The following is a 23,912-nucleotide window of genomic DNA, read 5'->3' as shown; positions in this document are numbered from 1 at the left end:
GAGCCGACTAAGGGCACCAAACCCTGTTGTTCTCCTCATAAATCCAAACTACATTAGAAGTAATGAACTACTTGAGTGATTTTTTTGTACTTTCAAATTCTTTTCATGTATGGATTATTTAGGAGGGTAATTAAAATTTAAAAGGAAGAGGGTGGATACCTTGTCGTTCTTGATATCTGAATGATGTTATGTTGAATGAGACAATGAGTACATCGACTTCTTCATCATCAACTATGGAAGAGTGGTTAGAAAGTGGGCATAAACCAAATTTTATGTTATATTGGGCTTGGGCCCGTTTTGAGTTTGTGTCCAAATTGATAGGAAAGGGTTAGATAGATAAGAGTGACTTAATAGAAGATAGTTCAGGAAGTTTTTTTAAGGGTTCTTTGGTGGCTTCTTTGTATGTGTATGAGCAAGTCTAGTGAGAGAAACTAATGAAGCTAGTATCTTGAGTTAATGGTGAATGTTTTGTGCATTTGAAAGGTTAGTAGTTATTTTGGATATTTAACTTTGTTATTGAAAAGAGATTTGAGCTCATATTATGAATCTAAGTTTAATGAGCTTTATTGATTGATAGTATTGGTTCTTATATATTGATTGTGATCTTTTGTGGTTATATCTTTTAACATTAATCAACATGGTATCAGAGCCATAATACTTTACCATTTAAACATCTTGAGAATCTAGGGTTTGAAAATTTTGGGGATCTTCTAAGAAATATGGCAAACATGGTACAATCTCAAATACCTAGATTAACAAAAGAAAACTATGGACATTGGTCTATTCAAATGAGTGTATTATTGGGATCTCAAGATTTGTGGGATGTTGTTCAAAATGGTTATGTAGAACCAAGTTTAGAAGAAGAGGATATTATGAATGAATTACAAAAAAATGCTCTTAAAGATTTAAGAAGGAATGATAAAAAAGCTTTGTTTCTCATATATCAAGGGATCGATAGTCCTACATTTGAAAAAGTGTCCGAAGCAAAATCATCGAAAGAGGCTTGGAATATTCTCAAGAATTCTTTTAGAGGAGTTGATAAAGTAGTGAAAGTTCATCTTCAAATTTTGCGTGGTGAATTTGAAAGGTTGGGTATGAATGAAGGAGAACTTGTCTCCGATTATGTTTCAAGAGTATTGTCTAATGTTAACGAAATGAAAAGGTGTGGTGAAAAATGTGATGATGTGAGGGTGATGGAGAAGATTTTACGGTCTTTGACACCTAAATTTGATAGTGTGGTTATTGTTGTTGAAGAATCGAAAGACTTGGAATCTATTACGGTAGATGAATTGATGGGAACATTACAAATCCATGAACAAAGGGTGAATAGAAATGTTGCAAGTTCTTCAAATTATTCGATTGATCAAGTGCTTCAAGCAAAACTCACTTTTGAAGAAAAACAAACATATACAAAAAAAAAAAAAAGAGACCACGAGAATTATGGTAGAGGTTATGATAATCATAGAAGGGGCTTTGGAAGCCAAAGAGGAAGAAATATTTTTAATAGAGGAAGAACAAATGAACCAAGAGGAAGAGGTAGAGGAAACTTTACTAGACCTTACACTAGCCAAGGTAGAGATAAAAGGGATATTGAATGCTATAATTGTCACAAACTTGGACATTATAGTAACGAATGTTGGTATAAAAATGAAGTTAAAGAAGAATCAAATTTAGTTGAGAATGATGTAGAAATTAATGTCGATCCTACGTTGTTATTTTCTTGTGATGGGTTTGATGAATCACAAACAAATACTTGGTATTTCGATACCGGTGCGAGTAATCATATATGTGGGAAAAGGGAATTATTTGTTGAAGTAAATGAAAATGTAAAAGGGAATATAAAGTTTGGTGACTCCTCAAAGATTCCGGTGCTAGGAAAAAGTAATATCCTCATTCAACTAAAAAATGGCAACCATAGCTACATTTCAGATGTTTATTATGTTCCCGATATGAAAAATAATATTTTGAGTTTAGGGCAACTTTTAATGAAGGGATATGATATTAGATTGAAAGATTTTCATCTCACTTTAAGAGATAGAAGTGGAACTCTCATTGCCAAAGTAAAGATGGCGAAAAATAGATTATTCCCTTTGAACATTCAACATGGTGATGTAAAATGCTTAAGCTCTATTGTGAAAGATAAATCTTGGTTGTGGCACTTGAGACTTGGGCATTTAAACTTTGATGGGATGAAAACTTTGGCAAACAAGAATATGGTAAGGGGTTTACCATATATTGATCACCCACATAAAGTGTGTGAAGGATGTATCTTTGGTAAACATCATCGAACAAGTTTTTCAAAAGAAGGAAGGTAAAGAGCTTCTAATCCCTTGGAGCTTGTACACACCGATGTTTGTGGTCCATTGAAGCCAATGACAAATGGAGGTAATAACTATTTTCTTACTTTTGTTGATGATTATAGTAGAAAAACATGGGTATACTTCTTGAAAAATAAATTTGAAGTATTTGAAACATTTAAGGAATTCAAGAATATGGTTGAAAAACAAAGTGGTTATGTGATCAAGATATTAAGATCCGATAGAGGTGGAGAACACACTTCAAGAGATTTTGATATATTTTGTAAAAGCCATGGGATTATTCATGAACTTACTCCATCATATACACCACAACTAAATGGAGTATCCGAGAGGAAAAACCGCACCATATTAAACATGGCAAGAAGCATGTTAAAAGAAAATGTTACCTAGAAATTTTTGGGGAGAAGCCGTGGCATGTGCCGTATATTTGTTGAATAGATGTCCAACAAAAAGTGTGTATATGAAGACATCGGAAGAGGCGTGGGGCTATTACAAGCCAAGTGTGGCTCATTTAAAAGTATTTGAGTGTATTGCTTATGCAAAGATACCGGAAGCAAGAAGATCAAAACTTGATGATAAAGGTGAGAAATGCATATTTCTTGGCTATAATGAGCAAACAAAATGGTACAAGTTATTCAACCCAATTGCCAATAAAGTTCTCCTTAGTAGAGATGTTGTATTTGAAGAAGATATGGCATGGGAATGGAAAGGAAAAGAAATTACCCAAGTTGAACTTATGCTTGAAGGGGAAGAAGAAGAACATACACCATCAAGAGAATTTCACCCACAAATACCTTCATCCTCACCATCATCTTCATCTCCATCATCATCATCATCGGGGGAAAGTTCTAATGAAAGACCTATGAAAACAAGAAGTTTGAGAGAGATATATGAAGTTGTGGATAATGAAGAATTGAACTTGTGTTGTTTTCTCATGGATTGTGATCCTATTAATTATGAAGAAGCTATTAAAGAAGAAAAATGGGAAGATGCAATGAATGAAGAAATTAATTCAATTGAAAAGAATGATACTTGGGAGTTGACAAACTTGCCAAAGGGACACAAACCTAATGGTGTGAAGTGGGTGTATAAGACAAAGAAGAATGCAAGTGGAGAAGTTCAAAGATACAAAGCAAGACTTGTAGCTAAAGGTTACAAGCAAAGAGCCAGCATTGATTATAGTGAGGTATTTGCTCCCGTTGCTCGTATGGAAACAATTAGATTGTTAATCTCTATAGCGGCTCAATATTAATGGAAGATTTATCAACTTGATGTCAAGTCGGCATTCTTGAATGGTATCCTAGAGGAAGAGATATATGTCGAACAACCTTTGGGATATGTTAGTAAGGGCAAAGAAGATAAAGTTTATAAGTTAAAGAAGGCCCTTTATGGGTTAAAGCAAGCTCCACGTGCATGGAATGCAAGAATTGATAAGTATTTTCAAGAAAATGGGTTTGAAAAGTGTCCTCATGAGCACACCTTATATATGAAAGTGAAAGAAGATGGAGGTATGTTATTTGTTTGTCTCTATGTTGATGATTTGATATTCACCGGCAATGATTCAAGACTATTTGATGAGTTCAAGAAGAGCATGGTTAAGGAATTTGATATGACCGATATTGGGTTGATGGGTCATTTCCTTGGTATTGAAGTGAAACAAATGGAAAATGGCATATTTATTTCTCAAAGTGGATATGCTAAGGAAGTCCTTAAAAGGTTTAAAATGGAGTCATGTAATCCGGTAAACACCCCTCTTGAAAGTGGAGTAGAATTGAGAAAATGCACAAGAAAAAGTGATGTTAATCCTACATATTTCAAAAGTTTGATTGGAAGCGTACTTTATCTTACATGTACAAGACCGGATATTCTATATGGAGTTGGGCTAGTGAGTAGGTACATGGAGACACCGGATGAAATCATCTTAATGTTGCAAAGAGGCTCCTTCGATATGTTAAAGGTACGCTCAATGATGGTTTATTTTTCTCTTGTGAACAAGATTTTAAGCTTATCGGTTATTCCGATAGTGATTGGGGTAGAGACTTAGATGAAAGAAAGAGTACATCGGGGTTTGTATTTTTTATGGGTTACACGGTATTTACTTGGTCTTCTAAGAAACAACCCATTGTGACTTTATCTACTTGTGAAGCAGAATATGTGGCCGCTAGCTCTATGGTTTGTCATGCAGTTTGGTCAAGAAATATGTTGAAGCATCTTCAATGCCCTCAAGTTGGTCCAACCGAAGTGTTCCTTGATAACAAATCGGCTGCAAAAGAATCCCGTTTGTCATGAAAGAAGCAAGCACATTGATACACGCTACCATTTTATTCGTGAACATGTTAAAGAAGGTGATATTGAAGTGGTATATTGCAAGTCTCAGGATCAAATAGCGGATATATTTACGAAGCCCTTGAAGCATGATGTCTTTGAAAGATTAAAGTGGATGTTAGGTATGAGAAGTTACGGAAATTTGGTTTAAGGGGGGATGTTAGAAAGTGGGCATAAACCAAATTTTATGTTATATTGGGCTTGGGCCCGTTTTGAGTTTGTGTCCAAATTGATAGGAAAGGGTTAGATAGATAAGAGTGACTTAATAGAAGATAGTTCAGGAAGTTTTTTTAAGGGTTCTTTGGTGGCTTCTTTGTATGTGTATGAGCAAGTCTAGTGAGAGAAACTAATGAAGCTAGTATCTTGAGTTAATGGTGAATGTTTTGTGCATTTGAAAGGTTAGTAGTTATTTTGGATATTTAACTTTGTTATTGAAAAGAGATTTGAGCTCATATTATGAATCTAAGTTTGATGAGATTTATTGATTGATAGTATTGGGGTCTTATATATTGATTGTGATCTTTTGTGGTTATATCTTTTAACATTAATCAACATGGTCCCTAAAACTGAATTGCACCACAAACATAGTTTTCAAGTCCTAGTGCACTTACAAGGGGGCTCTTACTGTAGGGAATTATACCCTTATACTAATGTTTATAGCGGATAACGACATCTAATGTCTAACACTAGTATCCTCAAGATCATCATGCAAAACTAGTAATTAACCAATAAGAAGATAGTAGATTACCTTAATCGCTATTTCCCTCGAACTAGTTGAATTGATTAAAGAAGACCGAGAGCTTCAAGTGTAGTTCCTCTACTTGGGACACCGAATAGTGTATTTAATCTCCCTCCTTGAAAGCTCTCTAGCACTCCAATGGTGGTTTGATAATAAGAAGACCTTCTTCTTGCTTGACTAGAAGATAGCTTGGGAATTAGCTCACTTTCTCCTCTCTACTTGATGTGGTAGAGTAAGAAAGCTTAGAGAGAAATTCCACACCTTATTCTCTGCCCTAAGAGTGTTTATATAGAACCCTAATAATAATTCACCTCCTTTTAGGTTTCCTAAAACACCCTTTAGAATAAGATTTAGGGAAATAGTCGAAAATAGCAACTAGTTGATATTTTCCCAATTCCCTAAGGATATGACGTCCAAACCCAGCCAAAATTGGTATATTTAATGTTCATAACATAAGGAAACGTCCCTCCAAAAATCAGCCCAATCCGAGCCCTAAAAGTGCCCGAATCGGCCTAGGCCCAAAACCCTTATTTCAGGCCTTTTTGCTATCTTTTGCCCGAATTCTATTTAGGCCTGTGAGATATGTTTATGAGACATTCCAAATGTTATATCACACTCCCACTAGTCATATCATCCGATTAAATACCCATTCTTATGTGTAACCCGATGTAGGATCCGATCGAAGTTAGCCGCGAATTACTTCGTAATTCGACGATCGTAGTTGGTTTCTAGCTAAACGCTACGACCCCTAAATCAATCAGACTTGATGATCTTCTTCATCAATTGTCCTAGCCGACATATTGCTCGCATTGCCATCTTGGTCGAAGGACATCTCCTTCAACTCCTTCAGACTCCCACTTGGACTTAGAACAAGTGCAATGTCTCGATTCCCGTGTCAATTTAGTATCCCATCTGATACGTCACGTCATTCAGACTTTCTTGATATCCGAGTACAACTGTAAAATACAAACGATTAACTCCTAATCCGTTTGAGCGTGGCCACGCATTTTCAGTTGCTACTCATCAAGTGGCCTTGAGACACTTTGTACCTAATGTGATTAGGTTGACACAATCCATTCTTGCGCTCCCACTTAACTTCATGTCTATCCTGTCCTTCCCAGTATCCGTCTTTATAACCTCCTTTTACGGCGCGGCGTTTGACGGAACCAAAGTCGGACATTCCTTTCACAAGATGAGTGGAGCACTCATGGTTTGAGGAATCTCTCCAATTGTCTTTATGAGAAGTATTGACGTTCATCACGAGTGATGTACTTCTCATTTGAGGGTTATCCAGTGTATAAACCTTTTACACACCCACGTAGTCGAATAGAATGTACTATTCCTATAGCCCATGAAACTGCGCTATCCCATCGACTCCCGTGCTAGTCTTCGTGAGTCATTGTTGTCTATGCAATGACCTGGACCAGGGATTTGATAATAAATATTCCAAGTTCACTTAATAGGGTTTCATTCATCAGATCACGTATCTGACAAACCTATTCGGAATGTTTTATCATCAATGGACTGTCATTTAAACACTAAACCAAATTTAGACGACTGGTGAAACAACTCTATTATTTCTGATAACGAGAGTTGTAAATCTGAGCCTCTTCCGTAAAACTCTTTTTACCCACTCAGTTTTACTTGTCGAGGTTTAAAATTATACCTCATGCCTTAGACTCGTGTATGACTCTCATACTTTGTCTTAGGTGACAGTTTAGTTTGACTACGGATGTAATCCGTTTAAACTTTGCTTATTATCAATTAATTTGAAGACCGTTATCTTCAACCTTGATAATTCCTAGTAACTTTTACTAGAGTTAAGGCTTTTAATTCTTTATGTAGTATTTGCAACAGTTCCCGGCTTAAAACACTTTTAGCCTACTTTCCTTCCATGTCTGGAAGTTTGCTACGATGACATGTTCAACTTTTGTACTACTTCATCCTTTAGCCTTCTAGGATGTTTCTAAGTAGTGTTTCGGTTTTCAAATCCGAATTTGGATATTCAAATGCTAATCATATCCAATATGATTGAGTTTATGTATTCGAACATAAATCTCTCTCTCATGCTTGTTTGCTACATCGGTGTCTTTTCAAACTCCGATTTAGCAACGCTCTTAGTCATGAGTTTTGGGTCGAAATTCTTTTAGACTTTCCGAGTCTTAGATTTTCTGTTTCGGATCTCAAACATCTCAGCGTACTGAGTCTCTCCAATCCTATCATCCTTTTGATCTATGCTTATAGATCTTCAGATGCCCAAAATGGCATTTCATCCTTGTGTGTGGTCCTTTTGTTGAGTCAGTGTGTTCACTGTTACACAACATCTTATGTCGTACTCAATCTTTTGTATGTACTCAGCATACGGACCCGGAAGGTTTGTTTCTCCCACTTACCTTCTTGAAACTCGTGATTCAAGATTTTCTTCATTCCTCAAGAATCAAACTTCTTTGATTGCCTTTTTTAATCGAAGATTCTAACTCTAACTCTTGCGTGCTATTAATCCGTCGATAGATTTCTGAAGCATGCCTATGGACATAACTTGATTGGAAGAATCTTATTCTTCTTGTCTAGTTTCGGGAAACATGAATGTTTCCATCCTTCTCAGTTTTCTACTTTGGAAAACCAATTTAGGTCTTCTGTTGACTTAAATTATCAAGCTTCATGTCTTGACGAGATATGGATTCCACGATGATTTTGGCTTCTAGCCAAAATCTAAAGTCAGTTTCCGTTTCTGCGCAGGTCTTTTATCTCTTCAGAAATAACCTTTATTTTCTGAGTCTTTAAGATTTTATTTTGACCTTTCAGGGCTTTTGAACAACATTTTGGAATTTTCTCAACTACTTTGAGATATTCCTTTAGAGACACTTTCACTCGCTTTGAGAGTTCTCCTGCGAATGACATTCGCTTTTGTGCGGTGGGTTTACAAGATCATATCTTTAACCTTTCCTTTTCTGAGGAGCCGCAGTTTGTTGCTCTTGGTCGAATTTAATCGTCTTGTACAAGTTTCATGATTGTTCTTCATGACTCTTCATGATTTTTCTCATGATCGAATTAATTCGACTTGTACTTTTCTCCCACTTATTCTTGTAATAATTAGTACTTTTCTCCCAGACTACTAGGTGTGCTAATTACTATAAGAATACTATCATGAGCAACAAACACTTTGTTCTCTTGATTGCTTGTGGAAAAAGCCCAAATTTCTTCTAAAGAAATTGCGTCAGACTTTTAGCTAATTTTTGTAATGCTTTTACAAGCTTAGCTGTTAGACGGACTTTGGTAAGTGTGAAAACAATCGTTTCTAGAATATGTCCCAAAATATTCGGAAGACTGGCTTAAACCCATCTTTGATCGAATTATGCATAGCAATGTTCGATTACTCCCACTGAATCCACCATCCCTCAGATGTGTTCCATGGAGCGAGTTGGGAAACGTTTTCTCAACTCCTTTGATGGTTATTAAGTATTTGACTCAAGTTTTTATCACTCCAATCTAATCGGATGACTTAAACTCTTTTGTCAAAAATGATTCTTTTACTTCGGTTTGTACTTTGTTTGAACCTTTCAAACATTCTGACTTATACTTTATGATTTGTACGTTTCCATACTTCATGAAGTTGTCGGAGTACATATTTCAAGTTTATCTCGTCAGCTTCTGCAAGTAAACTTATAGGTCTGCATAACACTGTATGAGTCCTAGTAGATTACTAGTCTTATGCCCTTTTGATAGGGTGACTTTGTCAATTAGTCCTCAAGACCTAATCGACAATGCTGAAGTTGATGAGTGTGAATCAGCCATTATCAATGTTAACCTTCAGTTAATTTACCACTGATTTAAAACATCACATGTTTCTAGAAGAACAAATAAATTATTATTAAGTTCTAAGCTAGATCAGTGTCTAAGAGAAGACTTCGATCCCTTTCAGCATCCTTAGCATTACTGCTTCTGCTCCCTCTTGGATCTTTACTTCTTTCAGTCAAGTATGTAATTCCCTTAAGCTCTCACGGAGCCGCTCATCTGGTTTTAAATACCTGATGAAGGAATTCTATGATACTTGTTTAACTTTGTTAACAAGGATACGGAACCGGAATTCATAATTCCATTCCTATCGTCCTCCAGGTGGTAAAGGTAGTTTCCTTTTTAAATGGTCTAACCATTATTTGGAAACATTTACAGTAATGAGAAATACTCTTGATCATGTACTCGGAAACTGCTTTTCTTTGATCAAATATTTGTCTCACTTGACTGATCCTTTGCCCTTTTGAATCTCAAGAACTCTTTCTTAGATTCCTTCCATCGAATCTTAAGAACTGTTTCTTAGATTCGATGTTCCCGTGTGTTTTGCTCAGTTGTTCATAACAACCTGAGTGACTCATCTAAGGTCTTATCTATCTTTGTTCAATCGATATTGAATTGGGTGATAGATGAATTCTTTTGTCTTCCATTAGGATGACTTTCAGATTTGCCATGGAGGTCTCGTGCCTCTCCATTTATGACTTCTGTAGGAACTATTTCCTCAGTTTGTCTCAATGGTCATGCTAGCATTCATTACTCTTCCAAAGAGAATGTTATACGATTGCTTGCAAATGACTTTGGACCTTCTTCGGTATGAGTCAACATTGGAATTGGGTATTCTAGTACGCTTTCCTTTTAAATCGGAGAACCTTTCTCGATTTCTTCTTCCATTCTAGGAAGTTGATCAGCACCTCCCTTAGGTGTGATTCAATGTTGAAATCGTTTGTGTCATCTTAAAACTACATAAATGACAAAGTTTTAAAACTCGTTATCATTTTGAAAAACTTAGTTTTCCCACATTATTCAATAAAAATCGTCCCCGATTGAATAAGTGATTCCAAGATCTCAGTTCTTCGGAGTAAAGCGGACGAAGGCCCTACCCTTTGACTCCGTCGTTCCGGGTGAGTGAACTACTTCACTGATCATACCTTATGACTCTTGGTTGATAGATTTCATTAATGAATGACTAATCTATCATTTTGCCTCGAGTATCCAAGACTCTCTTGCTGATCTCGTTGAGTAGAACCATTTAGACTTGTAGGCCTCTTCCATAGACCTACCCGCATTGTCCCAAGGTAGAGGAGGTACTCTGCGAAGGCCGACCCACCTTCCTCGAACAAGGGCGCAACGAGTGTCTTAATCTGGATAGGCGATTACTCAAGATTACGTTTTGGGGACTTTTACGCTAGTCTGGCGTTTGTTATAGTGAACTATTTAGTCTAACTAACATCCACGACATAAAGCGTAAATAAGTAAGTAAATGCGCGCGAGAAAGTAAATCAATCAGACATGGATCCTAGTATGGCCCCTAACCTAGAAGATCTAATCTCCTTTGGTTTTCTTCTTGTTTCGCCTTTTGGTTCGTCTTAGATCGCCATCTTTGAACCTCCATTGATTTCTCCCACTCGCCTTTGGATTTCATCCTCGAGTTTCTTCAATGGACTCATAGACCCTAAACTCTAATTACAAGACTCTAACGATTCGCAGATCGTATAAACTTGAAATTAAAATTAATTACAAAGCATGCACCCATTCGTGCTTAAAACAAGAATAAAGAAATAAATCTATGGCCATACTAGTTTCCCGCATTCACATCACATGCAATCATATAACATATCAAGGCTAAGAATTATATATGCATGATTATCTTGGGAGATACTTTTGTTGACATCACATGTCACATTACGGACCTTAAGTCTAAATTCGAAGAATTCAACTAATGGTGCGTTCCGGTTTTATCTTTTATGATTTCTAAAATCATCTTTAAGAAAAACTCCGTTTCGGGTTCTGAAAGCCCGGGTCAATTTCGGAAAAAAATATTGGTTCGATTCTTAATGATTTCATAAATCAATTTAAAGAGAAATCCGTTTTGGCCCGTAGGACCTGCATGTCCTGGCCGAGGCCTACCAAGGCCTGGTCTCGTCCTGGCCGGAGCCAGGACGCTAGTCCATGTACCAGACGCGTCCTAGACGTGTCTGGTGCTGGACCGGACCAGCACTAGGTGTCTCGGACCTAGTCCGAGACACCCAGAACCTCCCAGACGCATCTCCAAGACGCGTCCAGGAAGCTCCCTTGCAGCTGCTGATCGCGTCTTAGACGCGACCTGGACGCGTCTCCAAGACGCGTCCCCAGTAGCTGCTCTAGACGCGTCCAGGAGCTTCTGGTTGCAGCTGCTCTGGACGCGTCCAGGAGCTTCCGGTCCGGCCAGGAAGCTTCCGGTCCGGCCAGGAAGCTTCCTGGCCGGACATAACTATCAACTTAATCAAGCATGGATTAGTCCGAAATTCAATCAAATTGAGTTTACAACACTTTCAATCATCAATTTGATTCTCAATTTGAAAATTTATTGAATCCCATTCAATAATATCAAATTATGAGTTTAAAATACTTTTAAAATACTTTTATAAACTCAATTTTCAAACTATCAAGTATATCAAATATGAATTAGTTCGATTCTTAGCAAAAACTAGTTAATTGCAAGAGGCTCTGATACCACTGTAGGGAATTAAACCCTTATACTAGTGTTTATAGCGGATAACGACATCTAATGTCTAACACTAGTATCCCCAAGATCATCATGCAAAACTAGTAATTAAACTAATGGAGATAGTAGATTACCTTAATCGCTTTTCCCTCGAACTAGTTGAATTGATTAAAGAAGACCAAGAGCTTCAAGTGTAGCTCCTCTACTTGGGACACCGAATAGTGTATTTAATCTCCCTCCTTGAAAGCTCGCTAGCACTCCAATGGTGGTTTGATAATAAGAAGACCTTCTTCTTGCTTGACTAGAAGATAGCTTGGGAATTAGCTCACTTTCTCCTCTCTACTTGATGTGGTAGAGTAAGAAAGCTTAGAGAGAAATTCCACACCTTATTCTCTGCCCTAAGAGTGTTTATATAGAACCCTAATAAGAATCCACCTCCTTTTAGGTTTCCTAAAACACCCTTTAGAATAAGATTTAGGGAAATAGTCGAAAATAGCAACTAGTTGATATTTTCTCAATTCCCTAAGGAGATGACGTCCAAAACCAGCCAAAATTGGCATATTTAATTTTCATAACATAAGGAAACGTCCCTCCAAAAATCAGCCCAATCCGAGCCCTAAAAGTGTCCGAATCGGCCTAGGCCAAAAACCCTTATTTCGGGCCTTTTTGCTATCTTTTGCCCAAATTCTATTTAGGCCTGTGAGATATGTTTATGGGACATTCCCAATGTTATATCACACTCCCACTAGTCATATCATCCGATTAAATACCCATTCTTATGTGTAACCCGATGTAGGATCCGATCGAAGTTAGCCGCGAATTACTTCGTAATTCGACGATCGTAGTTGGTTTCTAGCTAAACGCTACGACCCCTAAATCAATCGGACTTGATGATCTTCTTCATCAATTGTCCTAGCCGACATATTGCTCGCATTGCCATCTTGGTCGAAGGACATCTCCTTCAACTCCTTTAATATTAACAAAATTAAGAAAAGCTAATACTAAATCAACTAAGAAAAACTAATGTTGAACCATCGAAAAAAATTTCTTCTACAAACAAATGAGAAATTTCTTAAGAAAGAGGGAGATAGAATTGTAAGAAAGAATGATTATAGGAGGAAAGTATATATAGAGAAAGGATTGGGAAATAAAATCCATTAATCTTCTTCTTTTATAACCGAAGGACAATTACTTTTTGGAAAATTATGGAGATAGAGAGGTTTTGAGGGACATATCAAGGGTTAAGATTTAAGGAGATTTTAGAGATTAAGATCTAAAGGTTATGATTTCATAACCTAAAACACAATTAATATTGAAAAAGTTATGGAGATAATAAATTGTGAAAATGGTCATTAGTATAAAATTAATCTGTCATTAATTTTATGATGGTGGTTATAATTTGAGATAAGAATTAAGGGTTGAGATATAACCGTAGAAATTGAACGGAAAATTTATCGTGGGTTTGTATAATAGATTTAGTGAGTGGGTGAACGAATTGTGTTTTTTTAGGTAGGTAAGAGATTTAATGACTAATATCTGATAAAAAACACAACAGACGGTTAGATTTATCTTTTGGTTTGTTCCAGTAAGCAAAAAATATTGCGTTTTTATGGAGATAGAGAGGTTATGAGGGAGATACCAAGGGTTAAGATTTAAGGAGATTTCACGTATTAAGATCGAGGGGTTATGATTTCATAACCTAAAACACAATTAATATTGAAAAAGTTATGGAGATAATAACTTGTGAAAATGGTCATTAGTATAAAACTGATTTGTCATTAATTTTACGAAGGTGGAGATAAAGAGGTTATGAGGGAGATACCAATGGTTAAGATTTTAGGAGATTTCACGGATAAAGATTTAAGGGTTATGATTTCATAACCTAAAACACAATTAAAATTGAAAAAGTTATGGAGATAATAAATTGTGAAAATGGTCATTAGTATAAAATTAATCTGTCATTACTTTTACGAAGGTGGAGATAAAGAGGTTAAGAGGGAGATACCAATGGTTAAGATTTAAGGAGATTTCACGGATAAAGATCTAAGGGTCATGATTTCATAACCTAAAACACAATTAATATTGAAAAAGTTATGGAGATAATAAATTGTGAAAATGGTCATTAGTATAAAATTAATCTGTCATTAATTTTACGATGGTGGTTATAATTTGAGATAGGAATTAAGGGTTGAGATTTAACTGTGGAAATTGAACGGTCAAAATTTATCGTGGGTTTGTATAATAGCTTTAGTGAGTGGGTGAAAGAATTGTGTTTTTTTTAGGTAGGTCAGAGATCTAATGGCTAATATCTGAGAAAAAACACAACAGACGGTTAGATTTATCTTTCGGTTTGTCCCAGTTAGCAAAAAATATTGCGTTTTATATAATAGACTAGGTATAGCCCGTGCCCTTAGGGCACGGGCACATGCTTATCACATCATAGGAGGTAGTTTAATTTTGATTATCTGCTTCACAAATGAATTTATAAAATCATTTTCATATTTTTTGTATAATCTTGTTTCTACTTTTACTTCTCCATTCTTTATCTTAGTAGATGGTATGAATTTATGATGTTGATTAATTTTCATTTGTGTCTTGTATCGTTATGATGTTTCATATAATCTTGCTTAGTTCTTCACAAATTACCCATGTCCTATGGCCATGGGTTATACCAGGTAGATAGAAAACATGGGAGGTTTTGCCCTCAAATCTCTCCACTAATCTTCACGGTTACTCTCCAAAAGAGGTAAATCGGTTTCGAAGCTCCAAATTGATTAATTGTCTCCAAATTGATTATAAGAAGTAAGGTTAATGTTAAAGTTATACACCTATCAAACTAAGAGAAGAAAATATTAAGAAGATGTATAAAACCTTTGGATGATTACGGAAGTCACCAAGAAAAAAACAAACTAAAAAATAAGATTAAAACTCAGTTACAACGAAATTAAAAGTACATTTTCTTTAATTTACATGACATTCTTCTTTGCAGAAAAAAATATTAAAATCGGTAGCGATAGGTAAAATATCAACTCTTTTCACAATAGAGGGTTCCGATAATGAATATTTGTCAGTGCCTTAAAAATCTATTTCTCTACTTCCATTGTCGTTTGCGCTGCAAAAATCAAGTGTCAACGAATTTCTAAGAAATAAAGATCAAACAAAAAGAACATTAATTCAATCGAACCAATTTCTAAGAAATAAAGATCAAACAAAAAGATAAGAATAATAAAAAAAAAATCGAAGAGATTCTTTTTTTCTCACCTGGAGCGAAAGAAGAAAAAAACATGTTGTTGATGAGAGAGAATATGTCGAAGATTTCATAGAGTTGAGAGGTCGAAAACCAATTTACTAAAAACAAAAAATTGTATGTAGATGTCTATCCCACCTATTTATTCGGCAATGCAAATTAAGACCTGAGAACAATTCCCTTTTTATGTTTGGTATCCTATTAAGATCTCTTTAGAACTTCGAGAATCAATCCATTCCTAAATCGTACAAAAAAAACAATCAAAAGCAAAAGTTTACAAAGAGAATGATAAAATAGTTATATACATTCTTCGTATTCTTCTCTTCCTACAAAATAACAATATCGTATCCAAATCTAGTACAAAAAAGAAGTAAAAAAAATGTTAGGTTAGATCACTTACAATAGAATTGATTAAGAAATAGATGTTGTTCAGTACTGCTATAACCTAAAAACCAAAAAGCTCTGAGTCGGATTGAGAATCATGTAAATAAGTCAACCAATACACACCTTCATCAACATTTAAAACCACAAACAATCATACAAACTAAAATTCATGTAAAATAACCTTAAACTTCATAAAAAGTACTGAACATCAAAGACAGTAAGTCAGTGAAGAAATTGCGAAAAAAAAATACAAAAATCATTAAAATTAAAGGATACATGATTTATGTGTAAGCTAACCAGAAGGTTGGCTTAGAGAACGGTTGCTTTCTTGGTAGATTGCCGGATGGTTTAGTTTTAGTAAGAAATAAATGTGGATTAGTACTAACTAATGAAAAAGCAAGAAACCATTAGAAGTGAACCCATATTCCATGTACATGGTATAACTAAAACCTATTAAGAAAAAGTGGGTTTGAATGGAAAACTAAATGTATAACCTCAAGAAAATATGAATGTGAGAGATCCCTTCTGTAATGTGGCAAGAGTCCTGCTTCACAAGACGTTTATCGACACAAGGAAGACAAAACTGATGGTCACAATATGGCAAGCTTTGAAGATCCTGAAAAAAGAAAAAAAATTTGCAAAAAATTTTTTTTTTATGTATAAACAGAAGTTAGTTGTCATCGATTGAAATTTGAACCTGTAGGCACACTGAACAATGAATCTTCTCCTCGGAGGCATTGATATTGATCTTCCCTGTCTTCTACCTTGGTCATGAATAAAGCAAGAATGAACAAATTAAGGAAAAATGAATCATGGAGCACATGAATTTACAAGCAGAAAGTGAAGAATTAATGCAAAGAAAAATTGTCTGAGAAGACAAAGAAAAACGAAAAATGAAATGGGTAGGTATAAAGCTCCATCGTATAACCAAATAAGAAACGATCAAATTTCGGCATTTATTTTAGATTAGAAAAAAAATGAAATGTAAGTGAAGGAGGATAAAAAAAAAACTCCATGGTTAATAGCATCCAGAAATCCATATTGAACTTAAATATTTTTCTCTCTAAACTTGAAACCGCTACATTGATTTAGAATTGATTAGGGATGGTAAATATTGATTCAAGAAGATGACCATGATTTATCATAATCGTTACCATTTGAATAGGGTTTAGACCGAAAGGATTTTGGAAATTATTGATCTTAATGGTGGCTAATTTACAAGACCCAAAAAACTGATGAACAATTATATTTTAATTAGAATTAGTGGGTGTAATTAAGATGGAGAGATCTAAGATGAAGACGTTAAGGTTTTGAAATGAGGAAAAGAAGAAAATAACATCGAGTGGCGCACATAGAAGATGAAGAGGTGTTGAGGGTTATTGATATTAATTAACGTAATAAATACAATTTTGATGAGCAATAAAGCACCACTTAATTCATGTCATTAGTGTTACTCAGACTTTAAAAGGATCTAAAGGTCACAGTTGGGGTTGAACCAAGAAAGTAAGAAGGATTAAATCTAGACCATCCTTTAAAAGACCACACTAATTAAATCTTGATCACTTAAATCTTGGTCAATAAATTTATTATTTTTAGGCTGGGTAATAGATCAAAAGGTGGGAATCGTAACAAAATCACAAAGAACGGCTAGATTTGTCTTTCGATTTGTCCCAGTCAGCACAAAACATTGTGTTTTATATAATACAATTAATGTAATAAATACAATTTTGATGAGCAATAAAGCACCACTTAATTCATGTCATTAGTGTTACGATTTTGATCAGACTTTAAAAGGATCTAAAGGTCACAATTGGGGTTGAACCAAGAAAGTAAGAAGGATTAAATCTAGACCATCCTTTAAAAGACCACACTAATTAAATCTTGATCACTTAAATCTTGGTCAATAAATTTATTATTTTTAGGGTGGGTAATAGATCAAAAGGTGGGAATCGTACCAAAATCACAAAGAACGGCTAGATTTGTCTTTCGATTTGTCCCAGTCAGCACAAAACATTGTGTTTTATATAATACAATTAATGTAATAAATACAATTTTGATGAGCAATAAAGCACCACTTAATTCATGTCATTAGTGTTACGATTTTGATCAGACTTTAAAAGGATCTAAAGGTCACAATTGGGGTTGAACCAAGAAAGTAAGAAGGATTAAATCTAGACCATCCTTTAAAAGACCACACTAATTAAATCTTGATCACTTAAATCTTGGTCAATAAATTTATTATTTTTAGGGTGGGTAATAGATCAAAAGGTGGGAATCGTACCAAAATCACAAAGAACGGCTAGATTTGTCTTTCGATTTGTCCCAGTCAGCACAAAACATTGTGTTTTATATAATAGATGTATTACGTATATATATATATATGCTCCAATTTTGAAGTTTTTAATGAAGAGTTTGATATAGAAGAAGCTAAATTGAGTTGGGGTTTGTGTTCATAAAATAATGAAGGTTTGATCTTAAAGTCGACTACACAATTTTTTTCATGGGTTTTATATGATGACTGATGAAATCAATTCCAATCTCAAGATTTCGTAGACACATACTCTTAGTTTATATTCTCAATTTGCAAATAGAGTTTGCAAGATATGCAACTCAAGATTGTATTCTGCAAAGCTTGCAAATCATGTTTACAATATATGTTTTGCAAACACAGTTTGCAGTTTACATTATACAAACACATGTTTGCAACAATCTTTGCAAATTGAGTTTGCAAGATATGCAACTCAAGATTATATTCTGCAAAGCTTGCAAATCATGTTTGCAGTATATATTTTCCAAACACAGTTTGCAGTTTACATTCTACAAACACATGTTTGCAGAAAAGATTGTTGCAAACACATGTTTGCAGAACTTGTTTGCAAACATATGTTTGCAGAACAGATTGTTGCAAACACATGTTTGCAGAAAAACGTAAGGCAAAAAACGTTGTTTTTTTCTGAGTTTTTTTTTTGAAAAGAAAATATTGATAGTGGATCTTGTTAGAAAGCTAATGAAAAATCATTTCTAAATATTTAATTTTTATAGAAATCCGACATCCCAAACAAAAGTTATATCGATTTTAAAGTTTAAAAAAAAATAAAATAATTTAGTTACACAAAATGACAAAAAAAAAGTATTTTAGTCTTTGTATACTTTTTTACCATAATAATAATTTTCAAATGTTTTGTGTTTTTTTACTTATTCCCTATATTATTTTTACCTATATATTTAGAACCCCAAATTAAGGGGGGGGGGGGGGGGGGATGGGGGGATTGGGACTTTCAGACATTTCAAGCCATTTCGGATGATTTATTATAGACAAAATGTCTATATAAAGAAATTTTCAAGACATTAAGTTTGTAGACAAAATGGCTTGAAGGCATTTCAAGCCTACAAAAGTCCGCGCACATTTTGTCTATAATTGAATGTCACAGACATTTGGGGATTTGTAAATGTCTAGATTTGAATGTTTCGGACTTTTCAGGATTGTCAAATGTCTGGATTTGAATGCCTCACACATTTGAGAATCCTCAAATATCTACAAATGTCCCAATCCACTGCCCCCTAAAATACCTTCATATGTTCAAAGCAAAACAACATCTCAACTAACTTTGGGACACTAAAATTAAGGGCCCCAATTTTAAGAGGTGCCTATAGAGTTCTTTCTAGATGAAACGATCTCATAGTAGTTCATTCCATTACTAGGGGCAACAATTTAAAGGTTAAAACCTGATTAACATACTTCTCCATTGCCCTTTTTACAAGTGAGCCATGTTAATTATGACCCCAGCTAACCTTAGAAATCAACGGTTTTCCTTCCCTTATCCACAATTTTCAAATGGCTTTATTAAGTAAAGGTCCAGCCCACTCATGGCTATGGAAGTCCTCCGCCCGCAACTGGATAAAATTGAGAACTTCGATATATTTCCCATATCCCCTTTATCCACAATTTTCAAATGGCTTTATTAAGTAAAGGTCCAGCCCACTCATGGCTATGGAAGTCCTCCGCCCGCAACTAGATAAAATTGAGAACTTGGATATATGGGAAATTGGTTCAGGTATTGATTTTAACATTTGGACTGACTTCTCGATCCCAGATCATCCTCCACCTTTATGCAACTAGAACAATTCGGAACTCACTTGGGTGCACCAACTTATCACTAATAACCAGTGGAATGATTCTATTATTCAGAGATTATTTGACTCCGACATATACAATTTTATAAAAGCTATAGATATTCAGCATGAAGGTCATGATAATTTAAAATGACAATCAACCTCATCTGGCAAATTTACTGTGGGTTCTTTGTATGAGCAACTTGTAGTAAACCAATTGTCGGTTCTTCCGATAAAGGTGACGTGGAATTTTATATGGAACATCAAAACCATTCCTAGAATAATTTTATTTTTATGAAAATGTTGCTCATCTAGTTTACCTGTGAAACAACGTGTTGGTAAATATATTGATAACTCATTAGAGGTCACTCATGTAATCATATAGAAATTATGGAATATGTCTTATTACACTGCTACCTAACTCGAAACGTTTGGTTTTATTTTAATATTTGATCCACTAACATCTTATCTCGAGTCGATTGGATTTCTTCTTGAAAATTTTAAATCTCTGCAGGATACTCTTACCAAATTTAGCTACAAGCTACTATTATATGGCACATTTGGAAAGCTAGATGTGAACGATGCTTTCAAAATAAAAATATAGATCTCAAACAAGGAACTAAACAAATCCACGCCTTTCCAATACTCGGCGATTATAACATTGGGTCGAAGAAATCTCCTAAAAATAGAGCTTGGCTCCCACCAACCAACCCTTATACGGAGTATTAAATTTAATATTGATGCTTCTTTCAATCAGATTAACAAAATAAGAGGAATTGGTTGTATTATTCGATTATAATGCTCGGTTCATGGCAGCTAGAACATCTAAACTTAGAGCCAGAAATGCGGAAGAAAGTGAAGCAAAAACAATCTTGTTTAGCATTCAATGAACAGTAAAATGCAAGTTGAAATACATTATAATTGAGAGTGATAACGCTGCACTTATCAACCATATCACTGATGCTAAGAAATCCATCTTATGGCAATCAATAGGACACATCAAGAAAATCAGGAAAGCAATTCGGCAATTCAACAACATAATCACGTATTCCCGTAAGTGACAACTCTCTGGCTGATACTCTTGCAAAATGGGCGAGAAGAAATAAGTGTACTAGAATTTTCAATTTGGTTCCTAACTTACTTTTCCAATTTTATTGTAATTGTACTCTAGTTTCTTAATGTTATTGTCCTTGCAACAAAAAAAGAGTAAAGGTTTTTGGCTCTTTTTGCTAGTGGTACACCATTACCTTGCTGGCACACTCAATATGTATGTGTATGTGTATGTGTTATTTTTTTTTTGTTTTTTGAATATAGACAACATCCACATCCTCAAGAAGATTCTTCAGGACTTTTGTGCTAGCTCGGGACAAATGATTAATTATGCTAAGTCCAACATCTTCTACTCTAAGAATTCACACCCCAAGTTCAAAAGACTGATCATGCGCACTCTGAAAGTTAAATATGCCTCCGCATCAGAGAAATACCTGGGATCCCAGCTGTTCATCGGAGCACAGAAAACCACAGTATTCAAAGATATCCTGGAGCAGATCAAGAATAAGCTCAACAAGTGGAACCACTCGTTCCTATCCCAAGCTGGTCGCACTGTGGTCATAACAGCCATAGCGGCGGCCGTACCCCGATACCAGATGCAGTGCTTTGCAATTCCTAAAGGAATAAGCAAAAGCATCAAGGCCGTTCAACGAAACTTCTGGTGGGGTAAGTCGAAAGGTATTTGCACCAAAGCTTGGTCTTAAATTTGCACTCCTAAAAAACTTGGAGGGCTAGGGCTTCATCTGCCAGATCTGGATAATACTGCTCTCCAGTCTAAGATGGCATGGCGTCTCAAGACTGAATCAGAAGCAATATGGGTCATACTCCTTAAAGCCAAGTACTTCCCGCACTCCAACACCCCAGGCCCGGCTAAAGCTCATCATTCCTGGAATTGGAAGACGATCAGAAAGCACTACAGCCTTCTTGACGATCTATCAACTTGGGAAGTGCAATCGGGTAACGACATTAACATCTGGACTGACAATTGGATTCCTGAAATTAATGGCACTATTTCCGAACATCAATCAATCCCACCTTACCAAAGTATCTCAGCTTATCTCGAATAACACCTGGAATAATGAAGTGCTCAGAGCTAATTTCGACATTAACATTCAGAATCTGATAAAGACTATCCCGGTGAATAGCGAAGGTAAGGACCAGCTCAAATGGAAGCTCACCAAATCGGGCAAATTCACGGTTGCCTCAATGTACCAGCACCTCAGTAATAATAACAGTAATCACAACTCTAACAACCAGAACTGGAATTTCATCTGGTCTCTCCCGACTGTTTCGCGCATCAAAATGTTCATCTGGAAAATCTGCACCAAAGCTCTCCCAGTTAGGGAAAGAATCGGTAAATATATCGACAATAATAATACTTGTCCCAACTGCACTAGTATAGAATCTATTGAGCATGCTCTCTTACACTGCGCTTTGGCTAAAAACATCTGGTTTAACTACAATATCATATCTGAAAATATTACGTCCATATCTGACTGGATCTTCTCATGGGAAAATCATAGTCATCTCTGCTACACCAGAGAAAATATTCACTTTGCGACCATTTTATGGATTTTATGGAAAGTGAGGTGTGACCACTGCTTTCAATATGAAATCAATGACCTTAGCAAAATTATCAGAATGATCGAAAACTTTCCAAAAATCAATATTAAACAGGAGAAAATCAAACATACTACTAGCGAAAAATGGCAACCCCCGCCCCAGAATTTTATTAAAGTGAATGTAGATGCATCGTTTACTAATGTAACATCCAATGTGGGAATTAGCTTGATTGTTCACAATGCAGAATCAAAATTCATAGAAGCGAATGTAAAATCCACTAGAGCCAGAAATAGTGAAGAAGGAGAGGCGATGGCAATCTTACTCGGCCTCGAACGGGCGAAAGCTAATCAACTCAAGAATATAATCGTAGAAAGTGACAATATCAATCTCATAAAACATCTCTACAATAAACATCACACGTTACACTGGCAATCTTTAATCCACATCCGCAAAATTCGTGAAAGCAGAAAAGAATTTGAAGTGGTGAAATTCAAGTATACAAAAAGAGAACTCAATTCCACTGCAGACAGATTAGCTAAATGGGCAAGGAAGAAAACCGCGAGCAAACTTGGAAGAATGTACCTTGTATTTTAGTTAATAAATATTGTAATAACGCTGTTATAATATATGAAAGCTAGTTCAACAAAAGAAAAAGAATATGTATGTGTATATGTTGATAGCCTTTGGCAAAAACCCTTCTGGCATCTCTAAACTACTAATATATTAGAGGTGAGTAAAACATAATCGAACTGGTCTAACCATAAACGGATTAAAACCAAATTTGACTTCAGCTCGTGTATTTGTAACCGGTCAAACCGAATCACCCAATTACATGGCATAAACTAGTATAAGATGATATTTTGACTAGTTTATAACACTTTTATGTAATGAAAATAATAAATTTTGCAATGAAGTTAAGTTGTTTACGCATTTACGATTGTATCAGTTTTGTAATAAAAACATATGTTGAGATAAAAGTATGAAGTTAGCAATACGGTGAAGTTCATGTGACATTATATGAGTTTTCTAAAAACGAAATAATATTTAAATCATTTGGACTAACCAACCGAACCGAATCAAATCGAATCGAAGTAGACTTAAGCGGCCGAAGACTTAATGGTTTGGCTTCGGTCGACTAAAAATAGTAGATACCCTCTTTTAACCATTATGGGAATCCCATATAGAGAATGACCTTGATCATATCGATTCTTTTTTGAATCTATATACGTGCAATTCCCTTGACACATGAAGATAGTCTCATCAACCATCACATTTTCACTTCTAATATATAATATGTCTACATGGTATAAAGCCACATTTTTTCAGTTCGCTTCGGACCACATAAAGAGTCAGGGCAACCCTGCTCAACCGTTTTTTCAAGTAACTTTTTTTTAAGATTTTGAAGATATTGTAAAATTTCATGAAACAAGGACCACATTTTTTCAGTTCGCTCGTGTCCCCACTGGCCCCTACTTGGGTCCGCCTTTGCTCTCATCCACTTAAATTCTCCCTCTCTCCACCTCGCCCTTTTTCTCTGGCAGACTGTCGTCGGTCGGCAACCTTCGTCGATGACCTTAAATCTTTATTTATTATTAATTTATTCTTCCTCACACCACGGCCACCGTTGCGACCATTATTCTCTTCTCTCTTTGTCGATGAGGGGACCTATCGACGCAA

General features: G+C 35.5%; 2 long non-coding RNA genes across 2 annotated transcripts; one reads left to right on the top strand and one right to left on the bottom strand.

Moving 5' to 3' along the window:
* Positions 1-283: 283 nt before the first annotated feature.
* On the top strand, positions 284-5,132 carry LOC147567331 (uncharacterized). The gene is made up of 2 exons (XR_015230738.1): positions 284-483; positions 4,468-5,132. It is a non-coding gene; the product is annotated as an uncharacterized LOC147567331 (long non-coding RNA).
* A 9,762-nt stretch (positions 5,133-14,894) lies between these two features.
* Positions 14,895-16,333, bottom strand: LOC147567330 (uncharacterized). The gene is made up of 5 exons (XR_015237643.1): positions 16,207-16,333; positions 16,004-16,125; positions 15,526-15,570; positions 15,140-15,363; positions 14,895-14,990 (listed from the first exon to the last, which is right to left on the bottom strand). It is a non-coding gene; the product is annotated as an uncharacterized LOC147567330 (long non-coding RNA).
* Positions 16,334-23,912: the final 7,579 nt, after the last annotated feature.

Source organism: Eschscholzia californica, unplaced genomic scaffold, assembly GCF_041429995.1.
Source record: "Eschscholzia californica isolate CP2 unplaced genomic scaffold, dmEscCali1.0.p SCAF_1, whole genome shotgun sequence".
Classification (NCBI taxonomy): domain Eukaryota; kingdom Viridiplantae; phylum Streptophyta; class Magnoliopsida; order Ranunculales; family Papaveraceae; genus Eschscholzia; species Eschscholzia californica.
The sequence above is the reverse complement of the archived record's forward strand: the minus strand, read 5'-3'. Positions and strand labels throughout refer to the sequence as shown.